The sequence below is a fragment of the Cucumis melo genome, chromosome 12 (genome assembly GCF_025177605.1).
Source record: "Cucumis melo cultivar AY chromosome 12, USDA_Cmelo_AY_1.0, whole genome shotgun sequence".
Taxonomy (NCBI): domain Eukaryota; kingdom Viridiplantae; phylum Streptophyta; class Magnoliopsida; order Cucurbitales; family Cucurbitaceae; genus Cucumis; species Cucumis melo.
Genome location: NC_066868.1, coordinates 16,757,381 through 16,775,159, shown reverse-complemented (window position 1 = coordinate 16,775,159; position 17,779 = coordinate 16,757,381). Strand labels below are relative to the sequence as shown.

The 17,779-nt window shown below is 44.1% G+C and overlaps 1 long non-coding RNA gene across 1 annotated transcript in view; it reads right to left on the bottom strand.

The window, feature by feature from the left end:
• Positions 1 to 5,027: 5,027 nt before the first annotated feature.
• The window catches only part of LOC127144422 (uncharacterized), a 58,061-nt gene continuing 45,309 nt past the window's right edge, over positions 5,028 to 17,779 (bottom strand). The window contains exon 3 of the long non-coding RNA XR_007816045.1: positions 5,028 to 5,143. This is a non-coding gene — a long non-coding RNA (uncharacterized LOC127144422). The remainder of the gene's footprint in view (positions 5,144 to 17,779) is intronic.

Genomic DNA, 17,779 nt, shown 5'->3' with positions numbered 1-17,779 from the left:
TCGTCTTTGCATCAGAAGCTTGAATTCAGAATTTCAAAAAAAGAAAGGATCAGATTCATTTTTTCATCTTCCTAGCCGACTAGTCTAGACTAGTGCTTAGATCGTCTTATCTGAATCGGAAAAGAATTCCTTCTTTCAAGCTTGCTTTCTCACTGCTTTTGGTTGACATCAGAGATATGAATCCTCAGTTTGGTAAGTTGGAAAAGAAGCCAAAGAAAGTGGGCGAGACTACATTCATTCCTTCCTTATCAATCAATGAGACCGCGGAGGACGAGTCTGATTCCATATTCCTCGTTCATTCCATAATTATGTAGTGCCGCTCCTTTGGAGTTGTCCTCAATCATTGATTGCTTCATTCCATAATTCTTCTGATCCTTGTTCATTGACTTTCTTCTATGAATCAAAACCTGTCCGAAGGCGGAGTAAGGAGTTGACGGACGTATGCGAAGCGAAGCTTAATTGCTTTATATAGAATAAGTTCAGACGACTCAAGAGCTCCGGAGGAGTCAGATTCCTTACCGCAGGTTTCTCAGACTATCCAAAACATTAGTATGGCGCGAAGCGGAACGACTGAATAGGAGTGGGGGAGGAGGATCTGAGACATAAAAAAACACATATTCAATGGATTCTGCCTAGGCTTTCTTCTTGTCTTTTAGTGGCTGGAGCTCTTTTTGTTCCAGCAGACCTTTGAAGCAGACCTTTCTTTTAGTAGTTGCTGCGTAACCCACCGGGGTCTAGGCCAATCACCTGAAGCTAGAACACTAATGAATCAAAGAAAAAAAGCAGAAAGAGGCGCGAAGCGACTTAGAAGTCGAGGTGCACAAGAAAGGCTCGATCGCGCTAGGAAGAAGACAAGGTTTTCGGGAGTCTGATCTTAGATGCTTCCGTCTACAATGTGTCCTTTCCTTTCGAACTCATCCATTCCATGGTCGAGATGGGATGTTTTTGTTAGCACTCATTTGGGGATACAATAATAGGATTGAGATAAAGGGGAAGAGCTCACATAAGCAAGAAAATCGACTTCAACAGCAGAAAGAACTGGTCTAGCTGCATCCCGCCGCTACGTGGGGGCCTATGCTACTTCAATCTTTTATACATTATTTCGCTTCTCAACTCCTACGGAGCCTCCCTAATTGGAAGTGAAAAAGAGGAATCCCTCTTCTTCTCACTCGGAGCGAAGGAAAGGGGGTCAACCGACGCAGACGAAGGAGCTCAAGAGCCGGAACAAGAGAGAGAGTGGAAGGTGCTCTAAGAGGAAGGAAGCTATACTGGTGGAAGCGATACCTAGTTGGATCGAAAGAAGCGATACCGATAGGGTCGGATATGGATCTCGACCATAATTGAGCTTTACAGAGTGAACGAGGTCTAGCTCTGACAGAGAGAATGAGAAGTTCTATCATCACAGAGTCTTTGTGTGAGATATCCTTATCCTTGGTTCTTTCCTTCGTTACAGACAAGCAAGCCAAGCTACCTTTCTTTGAAGAGTGAAAATACCGGGATTTGACTTGAGTGAATCAGAGTTTCAGACTGACTTCTGATCTCGGTAAGATCAATGGCACACTTTGACGGATCTTTCATTAAGAAAATGAGTAAGGAAACCAAGGCATAAGATCAGAAGCAAGAGTCAGAAAGTAGAACATATTTCACACTTAAGGAAGAGGTGGTGCGCGAAGCCACTCGCAAAGGCCAGCTAACCCTGATTCAAGCCTTATTAAATGCTCGATTCGGAAGCCTCAGATGGAGAAGGGGGAAGGCAGAATTGACCTTACCAGACTAGATTGAGTGGCAAGAAAGTTGATAGAGGTTTAGGAGAAGAGGAGTGGAACCGCTCTTTCTAGATTGGTATTGCTACAATCCACATCTTTTAAGCAAATGTGCACCTACCCCTTTTCTTCCGTGAACACTTGACACCCCTAGGCAAACTTCTTCCATTAACTTGATTCCGCCTTACTGAGGAAGGAAAAGTTTTTTTGAGAGAGTCTGATTATATTATGCAAAAACTAGTCTTTTTCGTGCGCTGATTTGTCTTCTTTTCTTTCATCTCCCCTATGTCCAAAAGTCATGAAATAGGACATTTGACCCCTCCGTTAGGATCAAAGAGGTCTGGAGGACCTATATACTCCTCCAGGACGTCCTCAGTTTCTAGGTCCTCCTTATCAATGAGACCACTAAATCTCCTTCATTCCTTGCGGTCCTTTTGACTCCTTTCATTCCTTGCCGTAGGTTCAAGACCTCCTGACTTCTTTATCCATGAATTGAATTTTGACAGTTTATAGACGGAGGTTCACTTTATGAAATGAGCTTTGATCCTTTGAAGAATAAGGATAAGGACTCCACTCTTTGTGCCTCGCAAATTCTTCTCAACTCAATGAACAAGGGCTTGATCTTGTCCTTCCTAGCTTGATTCTCCTTCGCACCTTGAAGTCGAGTTATTTCATAACCGGAGGACCCCTCCTTTGGAGCATTCCTTGCCCCCTAGCGCGTCCTATGAACTTCTCGTGAAAGAAAAGAGATGATACACAGCAACTACGGAGAATTCCGATCCCGCTCCGTGGGACAGGGGTTGGGTACGGGAAAGCATATATCATAATCATATCTACCCTCCCCTCTTCTTAAGTGATGTCTCGGGTCCTAGTCTCATTCTCTTACCTGTCTGCCGGCCCTACTTTGGAAGGTCAATCCTTTCTAGCTTCCGCCGAACCCACTAAATCCTTTCTAGCTTCCTTCCTTCGAGGCTTGACAGAGATCTTCTTTTTCCTTGTAAAGCACTCACTTGATCTTTATTACATCGCCTGAACCTCTACAACCAACTCAGCAGCTGAAACTGGGTTTTTTTCATAGCTTAAGGAAGTCAAGCCTATCATGAGACAGCAGTTTTTCCACTGAAGAAAAGAGGAGAGAGATATTCCACCGCGTAGTGGGGTCAATGAACCACTCCTAGGAGAGTATAGGTAAGATATCATCAATCTATTCCATGATCAGACCCCTCATCTGGAGCTTGATTTTAGGACCACTAAGAAAGGAGGGGAAAAATATGTGAAAAATGGACTCCCTCTTACCTGCTTTTGTTTGCATCGCAAGTGGGGGGAAGGCCAAATCAGCCATTGTTTAGTGGGAATCCTGAAATTCAAAGGGTTTGGGGTATGGTGAGATGGAAGATTGAATCTCAAATCTTGGAGAATGATCTTTTTCAAAAAAGAGTCATAAAGTCAAATCATGAAATGACCTTTCTATCTTCCATAAATCAGTCCAAGGAAAGCCTACCTTTTCACTCCTTAACTTAAAGAAGTTCTAAGAAGAAGCCGTAGGCTGGGTTTACGTGAAGAACTAGGCGGGAGGAGAATAGAATATGATCTCTTCCCTTTCGCTAAGCTTTTTTCCAAAGAAAGGACAATGTTCTCCTCGATCGAGACTCATGGGCTCCGGCGGAGTACGAGTAAAGAAGGTCAATCAGTCGACTCAGTCAGTGACCTAGTCTTCCTCCTCCGAAACGGAAATCAGTTGAGCGCCCTTGTTCATTCAGGCTAGGCTTTCTCCTTTAAGTAGGTTTAGAAAGAAGGTGCCAAGAAGATCTCAGCCTTTCCGCGGATGAGGCATCCGAAACTCTTGAAACCACTGACCGACATCGACTTTGAACCCGCGACAGCCGATGGAGCTTCAAGCTGAGGCTAAACTGATTTATCTGACTCAGTCGACCCGCGATGGAACTCCTTTTTGACCTCCGAACAGATCAATACTGGGTGCTTTGACTCTAACCCCGGTAGCATCTCCTGTTAGGGTGGAAGCTATGGTATGGGTGGATGAAAGAAAGAAGATCCCTACTTGACGAGTGCGAATGTTCAAAAGTAATGGTGGGTAAATACCTTTTTTTGGGGAGTTCCATCTTTGATAAGAAAAGTAGCGTCAAAGCCTCCTGTTAAGGACAGCAGCCTCCGGCTTCTTTCTTATTGCAGACGAAGTCCGCCGCGTAGTGCTTTCTTTGTTTAAGTTTCATGACTCTGAAATTCAAAAGATCAAAAACTCTGCCTTAGCAACGAGACGTAGTTGTATTTTCATAGTTGAGAAGAGCTAAGCTCGACTGCTTTTTATGATTTCAAAGACAAGAATCAGATCCTCTTTTCTTTATTTCACTATGAAAAAGAAGCAAGAAGAAAGATATTCCATGATCAGACCCCTCATCTGGAGCTTGATTTTAGGACCACTAAGAAAGGAGGGCTCCTCCTGATCTTTTAGAAGACTATGAAGAATAATGATTCTTTAGTCCGACCGAGGACCCATCAAAATTCAATGAATCTAACATAAATTATTGCTTGAAAGATTGAGATTCTTTAGAATAAGGAATGTATAAAGACTTTCAATATCTCAGAGGTGCGAAGCAGCTCGACTCTTAAGGAGAGAGAAGAAGAACTTAATGCATCTTCTGAATATCTTATCAATATTAGCCTCCAGCTCTCTGATTTCAGACTTTTTTGGAGTCTTCTTCCTTATTCCTTGACTTTCTACAGTCACTGAAAAACCGTGGGCTTCTCAGAATACCGGCTCATAACCCTACTGAATGAGACTGGGGCCGGTCGAGCTGTGTAGTAATAGTACTCTCTTGCGTAGACCACTAACTGAAAGATCTCAAAAAAGAGAGAATGTGAGCAGGCGCACTCACTCATTCTGATTGAGAGTGATAGCTTTACTCAACATCTAATTCCCTTTATTCCGATAATAGAAAACCCACTATTTAGTCTCCCACGGAGCAGCCCTATCCATGAATTTCTCATTTCAGGCGGAAGTGAAAGTGGAATTTCAGGAAGAAAATAAGGAAGAGGAAGAAACTGAAGCAAAGAAGCGGAGCGGACCTTTTAGTGGATTCTACATCTACATTCTTTAATGAGACCGGAGCTAGGCTTTATCGGTATAGGTTTGGAAGGTTTCAGAAGAGGAAGGTGAAAAAGACAAGACTCCTCCGCGGAGCTTCTTTGCTTCTCCGGACTCCCCAATCAGAAGGTAGGGAAAAGAAAGAGGACGCGTAGGAGGCAGGAAAAATAGGGCAATATTCTTTGCCAACTCGTCCTCCGTAGTTGAATCTGGCTCCCTGCCTTTCTTTTCTTGCCTGGACCACAAACCATAATCAAACTATGTTCATTTCTTTTACCTGTCCTAGGCTTGATTCTTGAATTGCAATTAATTAAACTACTTTTTTTCCTTCTAAATCTGACTTTTTCGAATCTTTCTATTTCACGATAATTGAGTGAAAAACATTTCTTGATCCTCTCTTTATCCGGACCAGAAACTAGAACTCTCTCATCAAACAATGTTCATTTCTTTTTCTAGGCTTGATTCTTGAATTGCGTTTTCCCGTCTTTTTTTCCTTCTTTCTTCTTCCTTTTTCTCATCTTTCTATTATAACGATAATAGATAAAAAAAATCAGGCATTTGACTTGAAAAGTTGCTACAAAGAAAAGTGGTTTGCTCTCCTTATCAGTCGAGCCCTAGCAAATTGTTCATTTGAGCTAAGAAAAAAGAAGAAATTTCATATGTCAAAATCAGTCAAAAAAGATCTTTTCTCATTATTGAATCAAAGTCTAGTCCTTCGGACTCCTCTATCGTCCTTCTTTCTTCTTCTCAGGCTTAGTGGAATAAGAAAGTCGTCCTCCGTAGTTTCTGCTTCGCGCCTTTGTTTATTCTGGAAAATCTCACTTTTCATCTATATCTTTCTAAATATATATATTTTGATTGAATAACCTCTGCTGCAAGAGGCTACTTCCGAAACCTTGGGCCTATTAAGCTGTTCGTGCGGGCGGGTCCTGTCTCTCGTCCCTGGGGAGTTTGTCCTCATCAGTGAATCCCTTCCATTTATTCTCGTTCATACATGATATTTGATTAAGAATCGTATTCCTATCCTCTACGGTCAAGCCTATAGAACCCCGGTCTTCCAATCGACAATAAAAGAAGAGAAGAAAAAAGAAGGAATGGAAAGAGGTGAGAATGTTCTAGGCCGAGCGCTTTCCTCTGATCCTCTCGCAACTTTTCTCCTTCTCCGATCCTCGGCCAGTCAAGCCTGCCGGTCGCCCTTCTCCCGACCTATGAGATGAGGCTGGGGGCGCGTCTGTCGACTTTCTTCTTGCTTCGTACGGTTCGAGATATGTTCGAACTTATTGAGAATGGAATCATTTATGAGATGATTTCGTCCTTGTCCCAGTTCTTGTCAGAAAGAAGGGGAGACTGAAAGAGCCCACTTCCAATTTCCCGTCTACAAGGAATAGAAAATAAGGTAATTCAACTTCCGATCCTGAATATACAGATAATAAGATAAATGTCTGCAACAAGAAAAGCGACTGCTACTCCCCGCCACAGCAGGGGGCAGGTCATCGCAAAAGCCTGATCTTTGATTCTCCTAAGCCCAAGGGATGAAACTGGTCTCACAGGCGGAGTAAGGAGTTGACGAAACCTTGTAAACAAAGAGATCATGAAAGAAAGACAGTTATTCCCTATTGCACTCCGCCCCGTGGGAGGAGACCTACGGCATAGGGGCGAAGCCAAGCGACTGTGAAGGAGCCCGACGATGGACCTCCTCTGGAGTATATAGCTCCTGCGCTCTTCTTCTTTCTAATAATCTTTTCAATCCCCACTACACTCCCTGAGAAATTGCATTTCACCTCTCGTCCACTCAACTAAAGAAGAAAAAAAGAAGGAGAAAAGCACCAAAAGACTCAATTTGGAGTAAATGACCAATGAACCTCCGCTGATCACTTCTTATTGCGGACTGAGGCGGCAAAGCTTTAACGAGAAGAAAAGCGAAAGGGGAGAGAAGACGGCATTGCTTGCTCATAAAAGCAAGCCCCCCTAGTGCTAGCTAGCAAGTAAGGAAGAAGGAAACCTTTGGCGAGAGAAAGACGGACAAGTGAACGAAGGCGAACTATCCCAAGAAGAGAGAGACCGGTGGGTGAGGGTCGTGGCAAGTTGGTGAGCGCTGGACCCTTCCCAGAGGCAGGAGTGGTGACCCTGACAGAAAACCCTGGGACAGGACAAAGCACGCTATACTCGACGTAGGGTGGAAAGATACCCCGTAGTTAGGAGTCCGGAGGCGGAGGAGTCCATTTGCGCTCCCTCCGAATTTGATGATTTTCAAAGAAAGAAAGAATAGATGAAAGATGAAAAAGATAAGACAAGAAGAAAAAGAGAAGAGCAAGAGAACAAACTCCTTCTACGCCTCCTACGGACTCCTTCTACGCGGAGGGGGGGAGCGAAGCGCATTTATATAAGAGATAAAGAAAAGACTCCAAAGGAGGGAGCGCAAAGCGACGTAGGAGGACTGAGGTTCAATGAAATTTGAGGAGTATAGAGGTCGAAAGATCTCAAGCAGGGAGGGCGGATCCAGTCTTCCTTTCCCTCATACAACCCTTCGCTCCTTCTCCTTCACTCTTCATACCTTCCACTCTTGGTGCGCCGGGAACTTCTTGTCCCCTTACGCAAGGGTGAATGTGTCTTGCTACATCAACCGATTAAGGAAATAGAGTCAAGGCCCTAGCCCCATCCCTCCCTTTCAGTTGTCATAGGCGGGTCTAGTTTTTTCTGAGTACGAAAGGTACATGAGAGTTGGACAGAGAAAGTCAGAGTCAAGGGTGGTCCGGGTAGAACGACCGGGATCGCTATCCCGGATCAGTACTATTTAGTCTTGGGCGAATTAAGCTAGCACGGACCGGGAAGCGACTGAGAAAGGATTAAAGGAAGTTCAAGTCAGAGGAAAGCCTATCCTCCTTCTACGTCCTTCTCCTAAACCTACTAAAAAGAACCTATCCTCGAGCCTTCTACGCGAGCCTACTATTTGGAAGAAAAGATTTGCCTATCAACTATCAAAAAGACCATCAAGGAAGAAAGCCTATCCTCCTACGTCGACTAATTAAGCTACTTCGGACCGGAAAAGAATCTCCTACTACGTCCTCCTACGTCCTACGCCTCCTACGCCTCCTACGCCTACAGAGTCTTCCTTAACGTAGTACAAATCCCGGGAAGCGGAAGCATGAGGTCAAAGACGGACAAGGCAAAGGGTTAGACACCAGGACCCAAGCGTGGAGGAATGAAATAATTCGACTCGCGGATTAGAAGCCCGAACGAAGGGGCACTCAACCCCCACGTAGCGGTTCTTTCGGAATCAGAATCTGTGGATTCAGTATCTCTTTAGGCAGTTGATCTCGTCTTAGTTGTCCTTGCTTTTGTCGTTAGTAGTTTCGATCCCCACGGAGCGGGAATGCGCTTAGAGATCGTAAGGCCAATATCAAGGCCTTTCACTCAATTAAAGGGTAGAAAGAAGGTTCTTGATTTTCATCCAAGGAAATGAAGAAATATGCCCTTCTTTTAGCCTTAGAGCATGAATGAGACGATCGAAGCACGCACGGATGAAAATGAATTTCAGAATGAATAAGACAAATTCCTAGCGCGAGTGATCCGATATTTCACTCTTTCTGCTTGTGTACTTCTTTTATTAAGGTCGAGCTTTCTAGCTATGCCTTCTGGGCTCAAATTAAGCTAGCACGGACCGGTTGAGTTGAAAGGGCAGCAGTGGCCCTTCTTTCATGATAAAAGGTAAATCAAAAATAGGAAGTTCTTTCGCGGGCGAAGTGCCGCTACGTGGGTGAGGAGGTTCTTTGTAGGGATGTGAAAAGCGTATTCAAACCTCCATGTTCCGACCAAGATCCATTTCTTCTCTTTATGCTAATTAATAAACGAGATCTCTATCTAAAATCAAGGTATTTGAGGTTCAAGGAAAACCGCGTAGTGGGTTTTGTCCATTTGACCTAAGACAAATCGTGCTAATCGAGGTTATCAGAAAGGAGACGTAGTTCTAGAAGGAGAGAAAAAGGGCGAGGACTCCCACGGGGCCCTTCTTTTCAAAGTCGACTGATAAGGAGTCAATGATGATAATCAGGCTTGAATCAAGAAAGCGAAAGGACTGAATTCTCGAAGGAGCCCTTGATTTGAAGAAAAGAACTCTCCAAATGGTAAGGTTCGAAGAAAGGTCGACTGTAAGGAGAGGAGAGGGTCAAAGAATGATCGGCGAAGAAGGACTGAATTCTCATCAAATCAGGAGTGCAAGGAAAGAAATCCATATTAACCTGCCTCCGTAGCTGAATATGGGAAACGATGATTCATACTTTTTTAGTGGAAAGAATGAGAATGAAGGAAAATTACTCCAACCTTTTCTCATTATCTTTGCTTTTTAAGAAAAAAGGGGGTCACTACTATATGGGAAGAGGAGGGGAGGAGGGAGCCCTCGGCAGAAGAGAATCTTACTGGCGTCCGGAATGTCAAGATTAAACCACCCTGATTTCCTTAGAGAAAGAGCGACTTAATCCCTTCCTTGCAAGGGAGCCATCCCTAGGGCATCTGACAAAATAGACTAGAGGGAAACTCGCTAATAAGGACTAATAAACGGGGATATCCCCCCTTGAAATGGGAGTAATCATATACGCAGTCAAGTACATATAAAAGGGAAGGAAGATATAAAGGAAATAGGGAATAGGTCATCTAGTTAATCATATACGGAAATCGGAAGCATAGAGAAAAAGGATATACGATATACAGGAAATGGATAAAATAGGGGAGAAAGAAGAAGTGACTTCCGGAAATCAAGGGATTATGAAAGAGGAGGGCTGGAATTTTGACTTGCTTTCCTTGTCGAATAGTCTATTATAATAATAGGGGGAATGTCTTCTCCTTTTACGTGCAATTTTTTAGTAGTTCTTTCTCCTCATACTTGATTGAGCACATCCGGGAATTGACCGGTCCTCCGGACTGATTTTTAAACGTCCGTTTCAGACTCCGCCTAGAAAATGAACTTTGCGACCCACGTAGCGGTGCCATAAGGACAGGTCCGAAGGCTAGGCGCAAAGAAGAATGATAAGGGGACAGGTGACGGGGGATTTGAGAGAGAGCTATTACTTTGAAAAGGAAGCCTAACTTCCAGGAATGATTTGAGAAGTATCCCAGCTTCTCTGTCCCCCTTAGCATAAATAGACCAGAACAGATTCAACTCTTCAAGGCTTTGAAGCACCTTATTAAGCAATTAGTCTCACAACTAGGACTCACCGGTCCGTGGTAGTTTCATTTAAGAACCCCCTTTTCTTCAGAGGATCAAAGAATTTGAGACTTCCAAGGAGAGGATCAAGGATCGAGTGAGTTTACGAACAAGGATAGGCTTTTTTCTTAGAAGCGGCGTCAAAACTCAATAGATTAAGACGAAGAAGAAAAAGAAAATCATAAGTGAAGAACAAATATCGGTAGTTCTAGCTTTTTCTATCTTTCTGATTCTGATCTTTCTCTTTCGGATCTCTGAATTCATGTCTTAAGCAATTAATGAAAGGTAGGCCTAGTTTGAATTGAGATTTTCCGCTATTTCTTTATGGATCTCATTGATTTTAGTGGAATCAGACTCCTCCTACGCTATATACTCCTTCGGACGTCCTCTGGACTATTCAACCTATTACTTTGAGCCTTGCCAAAGGTGAATGAATGAAATTCAAAAATACATAGATAAGAAAAGAGTACAGATGTCCCACCAATTCTGATCCGAAAATCCTTTGAACTGAAAAAAGATGAAAAGAAAGGGCGGAGATTCTCATATTTGTGGCACTCTTTCTTTGCTTAGTCCGAGCAGCTTCCAGTTCAGATCTTTCCCAAGGCTCAGAATTGGCGGATTTCTTCACTTACTAAAGACATCTCTCACAATCCCGGGAAATCCCCTTTTCTTTCAAGAATTCCAATCCGCCCCAGTCAAAGAAGAAAGAGGGAGTCTTTTCAATTTCCTGACTTTTTCCACTGGACTTCCCAAAGGTCTGAAACAAGGTCTACTTAAAAGAACTTCTGCCCGGATAATAGAATCGGGAAAGCCTCTACCGATGCCATTCCCGGGCAAAAGCTTGCTCGCCTATATTGCCCTTTCCCCGTGCGGTGCGGGGAATCGTCTTATCATTCGCCGCCGGGTCGCCGTGCTCTTCCGGACAGCCGAATCAAAATCTCTCCTTCTATCTGGATGCCCAGCCTTTCAGAGGATTCCTTCAGCTTTCAGGTTGGACATGGGGCCCCACACCTCCTTTTCTTTCTCCTCGTGACGGTCCACCCATACATGTCAAAAGTCTGATTTTGCTAGCAGTTTTTTCTTTTTAGAAAGAGAGGCCAAAGGGCCCCGACGTCTCCCTCGTCCATTTGGTCTGGGATCCATTCGTCCTGAGAAAGCAATTCCATTAGAATGCAGCTACGTCCTTTCTGCAAGGGGAATATATGCGAACTGCAAGACATTCATGTCCATTTTCCTCAATCGGGAGGCAGGAATTCTCTGTATATCTATTCTTGGATTTGAGTCCTTATGTAATAAATAGAGGTCGCTCTCTTCGGTTCCCTCAATTCAAAGGACGGATTTCCCTTTCTGCTTCCTAAAAAGAGGTTTTTCTATAACTTTGAGGGAGTTATAGTTTCGTTTTGGATTGGGCCCTAGGCCCTGTCTCCACGAATAATAGGCTGCCCTTCGGCACATGCAAGCATACCATGGTTGCGGCTATTCTGTCCTCTTCTAGGTCTTCGCAGTGGGGGGAGTCGGAATGCTAAAAGGCATAATTCTTGTACCCCTTTCTTTCTTGATAAAGCTTTTGGGCAAGAGTTTTCCCATCAAAATTCTGGGTACCTTAGCCCTTTTGATCAAAGTCTTTTCATATTTGGCATCTAGCCTGCACTCCTGCCCATCAAGAAGAGGGAGAAGGGCCCTCGCGGAGGAGGGCTGCTCGCCTTCATCATATTCCGTTTTCTTCGATGAACTCGTCGAAGACCCGTCCGAAGGACTCATTCATTCCACTAACCCGCTTTTCATATGTCCTAATCAATGCAATGAGACGGACCCTTATTTATTCCTTCTTTTCCCGACGGAGTAGATCCTTAAGCCAATCTTTTTCAGAAGACTGATAAGGAGGGTTTTCTGCGTATTTGATCTTCCGTAGAGAAAGAGCAGCCTTGTCTTTATTGGCCGCTCGAAGAGGAAGGTTGCTTGCTATCCAATCCAGCAGGAGATACTTGTCTTGCAAGAATTCGTCAGTGTATTCTTGGGGCCGGCCTTTCCTTTCGTTATAGTCTACGAGAATCTCCATAGGGGATATCTCCCGCATCTTGATGCGCTGGGAGTCCTCCCAAAGATTTGTCACACTATTCTAGTTTAGAGTTCGGAATTTTTTGGTTTTAGTGGTCAAGAGGATGAATTCATATTCGAAGGACTAAATAGTCCCGATTTCAGACTCCTTCTACGGGGTCCTCCCTTAAATCGAGAAAGTTGTCATATTCCTTTCATTTTTTGAATATGCGTTCTGCCCTTTTTTTTTCCGAGAATTCCCCCGGAGCGGTCTTTGTCTTTCTCTGGCTTTTGGCAGCTTTAGCCTCTGCCAAAATCTCACTTAGCGGGAACTTGCCCCAGACATAGGGATTTTTGTCCTTTTTGGACACATATCCACACAGAGTCCCCCAGCCTTTTTGGAAGGTGAGGTAGCTCAACTCAATGAACAAGGGCTTGATCTTTCCTCTAAGGCTGATCGTATAAGGTTAGTCGCCGAATTCTTTTGAAGCACTTTCCTTAAGTACAGCAATATGATGATCTCACTCTCCGTCCTGATGCCTTTCTTGCGAGATAAGGATACTGGTACACAGGAAGACTTTCCTCAGCCTCCCTTCTCAAAGTAATAGGTTGAATAGTCCCTCCTTTGTCTTTTCAAAGTCAGAGCTATCCCGTAGTGATAAAGGAGCATCTGGACCCTTTCGTCATGTAATAGCTATTCATAGTCCCTCCTTCTAAAAGGGGAGAAAAGGACTGAATATGAGCGGTTCAAAGAAGCAGAATCAAGACGGTCGATGCTCAAAGAATATTGAGAAGGACTATCCATTAGACTTCCAGATTGAGACAAAAGAGATCAGAATCAATCTCCGTAGGTGACTGGACTGCATGCCTTAGCTTCCTCTATTTTCGAGCTCTTTGCTAGCTCAGTGAGCTAACTTTGAAAGACGAAGCTCAGATTTTTTTAGCTAACTAAGATTTTTGCAGGTTGTTAATACCTTCATAGTTTTGGGAGAAAGGTTTGGGAGAGGAAAATCTGTATATAGGTCAAATCAGTCTTTTTGGGACAGGTCATCAAATAATCAGGTAGTAGGCGTCAAAGTCACACTCCTTTCTTTCTTTGATTGAACCTTATTAAAAGAACTCTGACTGACGGACTTATGGCTCCAAAGGCGGGTAGTCAAATTCTCTCTACTATATATAATGAAATAAATGAGAAGACGATTCTCCGCATTCCCAACAGAGCTATTGCTCGGGCCCAGAACGCGAACGGCTAGCTCATCTACCTAATTATCCGAGAAAAAGCCTAAAGGCTGTGCGTCGCCGTGCAAGGATATACCTCTGATCTTTGACGGCGTGCCTCTTCGTCGGAACCCGGAATTCATAGACTTGCCACTCTTCATCGGCACCGCCCCCGGTAATTATCATGAGGTAAGGTTGACTTCGATAGAGGTCTAGCTCGAAAAGGGCAGCAAGATCTTCACTGCTTATTACTTACGAGAATGAAATCCCAATAATCCTTCTTTCTTTATGGAGCCTTTATATAAGGGGTTCGGACTCGTAATCCGGACCTCCTTCTTTTTCCGAAGGACGTAATCGCCGGCTTAGGAGCCCTGTCCGAAGTGACTGGGCCTTTCATCCCCCTTTCTGGTCCTAATACTGGCTCGGTATCGGCTTTGCCTTTATTCTTGATTTAGGGGTCGGACTTCTCTTCCTAAAGGGAATCTCATTCCCCCTTTCTTCTTCCCTAAAGTTTCTTCTTCCTAAAGGGGCCGAAGGACGTAATGGGCCGGCAAGGAGAGTTTCCGTATTTAGGAAGCGGATTTCCCTTTCAGCTTTCCCGCTTTCTAGCTCGGTACTGCTTCCTTCTTGACTTTCTAGCTCTTTTCTTCTTCCTTTAGCTGCTCTTGTATTGGAATGGGTCCTTCGCAAGGGACAGGAGAATCGGGATTGAGGCTATATACCCCTTCAATAAGATAAAGGGCCGATAGGCACCGCTCAATCTAAGAACCGGTCTTCTTGAAAGCCGACAACTAATTTTCATCAATTCAGAGACAAGATCATAACTAATATAGTACCTTTCGGAATCATAACTAAGGAGACAGCACTAAGGAGACAAGACTGAAGAAGAAATTCAACCAGAAAAGACAAAGCAAAAAAGGCTCAATTTGAGAGTCCTTCGTCTACTATAATCAGTGGAAAGCTAATCCAAGAAGATGAATATGGTAGATTTCAGAGGACTGAGGGCTCGACTTGAAAGGAGAGAACAAGGCGCAAAGAATTTGCGAGGGGTCCGTCAATCAAGCTCCAGATGAGAAAAGGCGAACTTTCAGTCCCTTCGATCATTCTTTGAGCCTCGTCCGAACCCCTCCGCTAGGAGCAAAGCAGAATCAAGCTAGAAAGGACAGGTTCAAAGAGAGAAGCGACTTCCAAGGATAGAAGCAAGGAAAGGAAGTGGAGAGAAGAAGCTTGACACCTTACGTGGGCTTAAGAGAAAGATCAATGAACAAGGAAAGAAGAAAGAGAGAATCTTGATCTCTGAATTCGATCTTCATGATCTCTTTCCCTTTTCAGAAGAAAGCGGAGCCAGATGAAAGTACGGAAGGACGAGTAGTCCGAAGGACTCATGAAATTCCATAAATTGAATTTTCCATTTGATCCACTAAAACAAGTCCCAGAGGCGGGAGTAGGTTATAAAATAACTCGACTCAAAATTCATCAATGAGCTTTGATCCTCTAGCTTCATGCCCTGATGACCGGAACTGAACTACTACTGGCTTAGCTAGAAAGTCAAACTTTTCTTTCTTCTCATTCTCAAATTGCAATGAGAAGGCGCAAAGAATTTGCGTGAACAAGGTCATATTTTTCTGTGTGATCAAAGAGGTGGAGGAGGTCAAAAGGACGGTCTATTTTAGTGGAATGAAAATGGAAAGCCCTATCCTTCGGACCCATTAAAAGGCGAACTTTCAGTCCCTTCGATCATTCTTTGAAGCCTCGTCCGAACCCCTTGTTTATCCACAGGTTTCCTTATTCATTGAGGACCCTTTCTTTTTCCACTAAAAGCCTCTTCCATCTTTGCACCTTATCAATGAGGAAAGCTAATATTCATATTCCAGAAGACTAACTCCTCTCTTTATCAACTCAAATTCTTTGAGCCTCTATCTTTCATTGGTTCTACGTAGCTGAATTTCCTCCTCACCTCTTCCATATTCATCTGTGGAATGACGAATATTCATTCAGCCTCCGGACCACTCAAATAGCTCGGACTGAATCAATGAACAAAGGTTTGAGGCCTCGTCCGAACCCTTGTTATCTACTAGACGAATTTGAGAAGAATATTGACGAATTTGAGACTGGTCCGGTAAGCAATTCAGAAGAGGTGCAAAGAATTTGCGAACAAGGGGTGAAAAGAAGATTTCATGACTCATCTGGAGTAGCTTAATTAGTCTCATATTCGTTCGTGAATTCCACTCAAAAAATAGCGAGACCTAGGCTTTCTCTCTTTCTGACTCTAGTGGGTTTTTGTCTTTTTTAGGCATTTGGTGTGGCCTGCTTAGCGACCCACCCTCGGTCAGTGAGGAGGGCTCCGGCGGTTTTCCTTGTGTTAAGAATGGAGACTTTGCTGGAATTCCGAAACAGAAATCCTAGCCGCTGGGATGCCTATGCTATTTCTTTGAAATTCATCATTCCCGCGCACAAGGAAAAGCTAGTAAGTAGCCTTTTTCTTTCTATAGAAAGAGTCGGAGGCTGTCGATCTTTCACCTCAAAAGGCTGATCTCCCACTCCCTCTCCTCGTCGTCCCTGCTTTGATTGGTCGATCTCCCAGGGATCGCTTCGCTTATAGAATGAAGCTAGCACGGACCGGGGAAAGCCTAGGGTTTGAGACCAGGACCCAAGAATGAATCGCGGATTAGAAGCCCGAACGAAGGAGGTTCTTTCGGAATCAGAATGGCAGGAGCATCCCACTACACGGGCATTGACTCATGAATTTTGATCATTATGCTGAACGAGAAGAAGAAATGGAAGGGATTTGACCACAGAAAACTTCCTTCGTCACAGGTTCACCGCGTGCTGGGCTTTTGACTTCTTCGCTGACCTCCCTGAATATTCCATAGAAAGCCCTAGGATGAAAGATCTCAAACTTCCCTTTCAAGATCTGACGACTCCCCACCGCGGAGGGGCTAATCAGCCTAGGGGAATTCAGTAGTTTCAGAAGTGCTTTGTCTTTTCTCTTTCGTTAGAGTATTAACTTAGCCGATCGCTCGAGGAGAATTAGATGGTCAGCTGTATTGCCTAAGGCTTTCAACCCTTTTCTCCCATAATCTCCAGAACGAGAACCCCATATTCATCCCGCCCCAAGGAAGGGGGGACCTAGTCGGCAGAACGAAGTAGGCCCTCGTACACCAAGGAAGAGTCTGAGGCTCAAGCCTCATCCCTTGAATAAGAGGAAGCAAGGCGAGATCTAATTGAGGAAAGAAAGAATCAAACTTTCCAACTCAAAATCAGCCAGAGGAGACGATAAAGGAGGGAGAGAGACTGAGATCAAGATCAAGAGCAAAGCCTTTCTTTTTCAGGTGCCCTTGAGGTGAGTTACCGCTCCCGTGGGTCGTGGCTTTGAACGAGCTGCTGATGAAAAGACAAGAAAGAAGAAAGCCTACCCTTGAACCGCTCCGATGGGAGTGAAAGGTTAGGGCCTTACGAAAAGATTCCCCGATCGAAAGAGCACCTAACGCCTTGGGATAGCCTATGAAGACCGATCCAGTCGATCCTACCTCTCTCCCGAGTAAACTAGCTCGAGCAGTTCCATTCCACAAAATATGGGAAAGCTTCTCCGACTCGGGTTAGCTGGCTTTACCGTCTGTGACCTTGAAAATAGGCTTTCAGCCATGTTCACAATCTTGAAGAGCAGTTCCGATTCCGTGGGTCTATGAATCTCTTTCTTCGATTCTGAAACGATAACTGGTATTGTACGAGCAGCTTCGCTTCCTCTCTCTATTGATCGAGCAGCTTCGCTTCCTCTCTCTATTGATCGAGCAGCTTCGCTTCCTCTCTCTATTGATCGAGCAGCTTCGCTTCCTTCGATCCTATCCTTTCATGCTAGCACGAGAACCAACCTATCTGAGACTTGCCTTATGAGTCTTTCATGCCGAAGCGGGGATCATGAATGAAAGCGAAAGCTGACCCGATCGACCGCCCTTCAATGACGGGAATAAAGAGAAGGCATCAAAATAGAAGTTGCGCTTTCTTCGACGTAGGTTTAGATCTTCTATGAAGTTCGTAAACTTCTGAATTGAACGAAAAAATCTAACCTCGATCATTCTTTGCTCCTTGCCTAATGAATTAATATGGATTTCGATCATTCTTTGACTCAAATTCTTTTCTTTGGTTCTGAGGTTCATGAGAAGATGAAGTTAGTGATCCACGTATTCAGCAGAAGGACTCCAAAAAAATGAAATTCACAAGGAGAAGAAAGAAGAAGAAAAGAGTAGTTGTAGAAAGAGAGAGAGAGAGAAAAGACAGATCCAGGAGTGTCCCAGTTTCGGAAGTTTCATAGGATGTCTCGACCGTCAAGCTTAGGCTGAAAAAGGAAGCGAAGCTGCTCGATCAATAGAGAGAGGAAGCGATGGCCCGTTCGCGGTCCCATTAATTGACCTTGACCTAGACTATCCCAATCGGAAGAGGTTTGAGTCTCGGGAAAGA